Source organism: Crotalus tigris, unplaced genomic scaffold (genome assembly GCF_016545835.1).
Source record: "Crotalus tigris isolate CLP2741 ecotype Arizona unplaced genomic scaffold, ASM1654583v1 scf7180000017611.44802233496:7321179, whole genome shotgun sequence".
Taxonomy (NCBI): Eukaryota; Metazoa; Chordata; class Lepidosauria; order Squamata; family Viperidae; genus Crotalus; species Crotalus tigris.
Window position 1 is genome coordinate 5,648,859 of NW_024096511.1, and position 6,000 is coordinate 5,654,858.

Genomic DNA, 6,000 nt, shown 5'->3' on the forward strand with positions numbered 1-6,000 from the left:
GCAGAGAAAGCCGTCACTAGTTGGCTGCAGATACCATCAACCACTCAATATTTTTTACCTGAGAGTATCTGCAAGCATGTCCAGTCTGTCGGATTGTATTGAATAGGTAGAAACTCTTGGAAAAAGACAATCCTTCAGGTAACCAGATCCCAAGCAATGTAGAGCTTTAATATGGTGTATTGGGTATGATCTATCCAAAATTAAGTACTCTATAATTATTCTCTTGAATAATTTGGCTTTTAGTTGTTTAGATTTTAAATAAATAATTGAAATCAACACAGTATTTTGATTTGAATAAAAAAGGAAAACATTATATATGCATATAATTATCCTAGATGATAATTTTCCGCTTTTCAAGTAGGATTCAGTCGTATGCCTAATATACAATTTCAGTTCATAGTTTGTAACTGTAATTGCTATAAACATAACAATGACTTTATTATATAACCCAGAACAAAATAACTAGTTATACCAGTGCAAAACAAAGTTAAACATATATCTTAATTTATTTTTCTCTTTAATTTTCCACTAAAATAGCATTTAAAACTTACTAATGACCTCACAATCTGAGGATGGGCAGTTGGATTATATTCCTAAAACAAACTCACCACACAATGCTCAAGGAGAGGCAAACTTAATTTCCCTGAGTGCCAAACTACAACCCAAAACCCACTTATTTATTGCAAAGTGCCAGGGCCGCATCAGCATTGTGGCGCCCTTGGGGGGTGCAGGGAGGCATCTCTGAGTGCCACCTCTGGCACACAAAACCCGGGGCCACAAAAATGGGCCGTGCTGCAAGGCACCAAAATGGCCACTGCTGCCCCGCGGGGTGCAGATACAAGGCGCTGCACCATGTAAGAACGGGGCAGGGCTAGTGAGTATCATGCAGGCACTAGTCCCATCCCATTTGCAGTGCATGCGTGCCAGTCAGCTTCCCTAGGTGGCTATTTCTGATCTCATAATGCCAGGAGGTACAGCAAAGATCACAGTAAAGCTGGGAAGAGGCATGGCGAGAACAGCTGTGATTTGATCTAAAGATTTCTCAACACTCCACTGTGATCTTGACGAAGTGGGAACTGTGATTGTTGAAAAAGATTAACACAAAATAATTACTGATGTTTTCATCCTGTGTCTGACACTGAAAGCCTTAGAGATTTTTGGAACAATCCATGACTGAAGCATTCGTATTTGCCATTACCATTGTCAAAATCAGTGCTAATCCTCTATTCAGAATTTCCTGAAATAGGAAGGAAGGAAGGAAGGAAGGAAGGAAGGAAGGAAGGAAGGAAGGAAGGAAGGGAAGGAAGGAAGGAAGGAAGGAAGGAAGGAAGGAAGGAAGGAAGGAAGGAAGGAAGGCCTTGATGGATAAGCCCCAAGTTCACCATTCTAATAATTAGGCTCTTTTAGGGAGCTGGTTCTTTTCTGCTGATTGTCCACAACTGTGATATTCAGAAGCATTCTATCTCAGAACACAGGCATTGTGTCCTATTTTGCTATTATAACTAAAAGTTTTCTTTGAACTGTGAGACACCTAGCTATAATATTATTAAGGTAACCTACCAGTCCCCCCCCCCCCGCTCTTCCTTATCTTCTTGCATTTCTGTATGGTCCTGAGCAAAATATTTTATAATGATAGAATTAATCTCAGTATTATTAACTTAGCACCATAATCAAAGAATTAAAACAAGATTTCATTGTCTAATGAGCCTTAAAAAACTGGTCAGTGTAATTGAGTAGCTGCAAATTATGAGCTTTGGTCCAATGATCTTTTGAGATCATTACTTTAAAAGGGCCCTTTCATTATTTAAAGACAAAATGGATGCATTTTATATCTATCAAAAATAATAAAACCTAGTAAAAGTTATTATGCAACTACTATGGTAAGTTAATTGAGGCTTAAAATTTAAAATATTCTGGGTGCAAATTTTACACATAATTATCTGCTATTTAATTTGTTTCTGAGTAAACCGAGTTACTCTAGAAAATAGAAACTTAACATAATCTTTAAGAAAGACACAATCAAAATTTAACAACAACAATACTGTTTTGGTATTTTATTTTGGTCTTTGACTTTTTAAAAAAAATATTACTTTAAATCGATAATTAGAACTACAGGAATTCAGACATCTGAGTTTTCCAGAACTCTTCATTGAGAAGGATACACAAAATCTCCAAATTAGGCCTGATGTTGTGGTCACGAAGCTCATAGTTTAGGCTAGTAAGTCTTGCAGGTATCAAATTGCATTTTGTATCATGGACCAAGAAAAGGCTGGCCCATTTCATTAAAAAAAAAAAAATATGATGGCAGGTTCTCTTGGAGGAAGAGAGTCAAGAGAAAGAGAAATTATAATGTCAACAAAGGCAAAATTTCCAGATGAAGATTTCCTCAACATTTTCACTTGAATACCATTCAAAGTACTTTAAAATGTAAGTATGTTTATTTCCATATGCATTAAAACTGGAATAGAGAAAGTGCTCTAAATTATCCCCCCCCCCCTATCTTTAGGCATCCTTTATCTGCAGTTGCATGAGCAACCTTGGATTCCCTATGCTGGAGAAGTGATAGTTAGCTCCTATTGTATTATATAGCCTTGTGTAATCTTTTCAGATAAGAATGTTGTGCAATTTTTAAAAGCAATAAGCTGTTGGGAAAGTTTATGACAATGTTTTATCAATGGGTAAGAATAAAAGCTTATGTAGATATATAGTATTATTTGATTTATGAAGCCAAAAATGCTAATTTAGACCATACCTCTATTGCAGAAAGAGAGAAGTGTTATTTTAGAATAGGTAGAGCTGAAAATAACAACAACAACAACAACAACAACAACAACAACTGGAGCACCACTTGAACACCATTGGCATTGAAAAATTCGCTATTAGTCAATTGCAAAAGGCGGCCTTACTAGGAACTGCTTCCATCCTGCGACAATATCTATAATACCACCAAACATCCACGTCTGCCTATCCCAGGTCCTGGGTAAGGACTCGATAGGTAGACAAAATGCCAAATCCAGTCTGAACATCTGGCTGACTGTGCGATGATCCATAATAATAACAATAATAATAATAATAATAATAATAATAATAATAATAATAATAATAATAATAATAGTATATCAGGAAGGCTTACTGACTACTGGAGAGACCAAACTGGCCTACAAGAAAGACCAATGAAGAACAGAATAGAGGCATGGGAAGACAAAGCACTACATGGCCAATACATGAAAAAAAATAGCTGGGAAAGCAGATAATAACAAGACCTGGCAATGGCTAAGAGCAGGAAAATTGAAGAAAGAGACCGAGGGACTAATTCTGGCTGCACAGACCAAGCCTTAAGGACAAATGCATACAAAGTCAAAATTGAGAAGACAGCAAAAGACAGTAAGTGCCGCCTATGCAAAGAAGCTGAAGAAACAGTGGACCACTTGGTAAGCTGTTGCAAGAAGATTGCACAAAATGATTACAAGCAGCGGCATGACAAAGTAGCAACAATGGTGCATTGGAAGATCTGCAAAAAATATCATTTGCCTGTAAGCAAAAACTGGTGGGATCATAAAATAGAGAAAGTCATAGAAAATGATAAAATTAAACTACTCTGGGACTCAGAATTCAAACAGACAAGCACCTGCAACATAACACCCCAGACTTAACAATTGTCGATAAGAAAGACAAAAAGTCTGGATAGTGGACGTGGCAGTGCCTGGAGATAGCAGAATAGAAGAGAAAGAACTGGAGAAGATAACAAAATACAAAGACCTACAAATAGAAATAGAAAGACTGTGGCAAAAGCAAGCAAGGGTAGTACCAATAGTGATAGGCTCCTTGGGTGCAATCCCAAAACAACTGGAGCACCACTTGAACACCATTGGCATTGACAAATTCGCTATTAGTCAATTGCAAAAAGCGGCCTTATTAGGAACTGCTTCCATCCTGCGACGATATCTGTAATACCATCAAACATCCACATCTGCCTATCCCAGGTCCTGGGTAAGGACTCGATAGGTAGACAAAATGCCAAATCCAGTCTGAACATCTGGCTGACTGTGCGATGATCGATAGTAGTAGTAGTAGTAGTAATATAAAGACACTTTTCACAAGTCTATTTAGTTTTATTGGCAAAAAGCCAAAGTGGTTTACTTTTGCCTTAGGTTATTTTTCTCACTTTTTAATCTAGCCTACAACTCTGAGATTACTACCTACTAAGTCTGCTTTATGGGGGTTTTTTTTCACCAAGATCAGCAAAAGTGCTGAGCTTCTGGAAAGTTTTCAAGCAGTTTCCAACACCAGTTTTCGATTGGATTATATGTCTAGAGATACAACTGCAGGGAATGAAGTAAGTTTAAACCTGGTGACAGTGATATTTTACAGCTATGTCAACAACTGATCTGTATATGATCACAAAAATAATTATACTCCCACTTTTTTGTAGCCCAGTTTATATTATGAAGGAACAAAGCAAAATAAACAGACCCCCCCCCAATCCAAAAGGTTGATAAGGATAATCATGCCTTCTCCAAATTGTGTTGTGTTTTATTTAGAACATAAAAAAAAAAATGGAAAAGTGAAATCAGCCTTGGAGGAATATACCTTTAAGAAGCAAGAAAGAGTATACATTTAAGAAGCAAAGAAAATTCTATATTGTTGATTCTCTTCATTTAGAGATAGAATATGTGGATGGATGTTCAAGGAACTAAGACTGCAGATTGTAATATTAGCTTTTTGTACATTAAATCATACTGAACTAGCCAAATTCAATTTGAAGGAATTAATGTTTTACTTATGAGAAACACAAGAATCATATAGTATACAATATGTGCCACAAATAGTAACAAGAACACAACCTGTACCCAATTTGTCCAGTACAGAGGGAAGAGCAATTTCCACAGATTTCCCTTCTGCTTCCTTTAGCCTCTAAAATCTGTTCCAGATGTTGTAGACTCTTCTAGAAAAATTTAACTGGCACTCTAGAAATTGCAGAAATTCTAATCCTGCACATATAGATGGCTCCAAAATTGGAAAAGCCAGGGCACGATAGTCAATTTCCACCTAGGGGTAGGTAGGTAACATTACAAAATAATCTATTTCTTATGATCATAAGTAATAATGTTCTTAATGCACCTGGGCTGGTTATAAAAAAATAAATGGAATTCCAACTCTATGAATATTAAGATAATTTCTCTGATAGTAAATTTCAGTTTCAGACAAAAGTTATAAATAAAAAAACAAGTCAGCACAACAGTCGTGTTAGATGTATCTTATTCATCCACAGTTCACATCTTCCAAAAATGGAATCTGGAGAAACTGCTCAGAGTTCCCTTGAACCATGAGATTTAATAATAAATAATTATAAAAAGGTCATCTCATAAACTCGATGAAAAATTACTGATATATGAAAAATAGAAAAAATCATTGCTACCATAAATAAAATGTGTATCGCCAATTGTTAAATTGTGAATGCTCCTACACTGGAAGTTTTTAAGAAGAGACTGGACAACCATTTATGTGAAATGGTATAGGGTTTCCTGCCTGAGCAGGGGTTGGACTAGAAGACCTCCAAGGTCCCTTCCAACTGTATTATTATTATTATTATTATTATTATTATCATCATTATCATTATCATTATCATTATTATTATTATAATATTATTATTATAATAAATATATCATTCGAATTCTGATTCATTTCATGCCTGGTTGTGTGAACATTTTTTTTAGAAAATAAAATTCTTTATGGCCTTTATTTTTTTCTTTCAAAGTGTATTTTATGTAATTTTATTTTAAAATATGTTAAATAAATGCAAATTTTCACAACTTATTTCTTCTCTGCCATTCTTGTATTATGATATACAGTAGATTTAGCTAAATTATATTTTGTTTTTTTTAAAAAGAGAAACCAGCAGCTTATCTACCATCTCCAGATCTGTGCACCCATTATGCACCCATTGGTTAGTAAACTAAGTTAGAATATATAGAATTGCATAGAAAAGGAGATACTGCA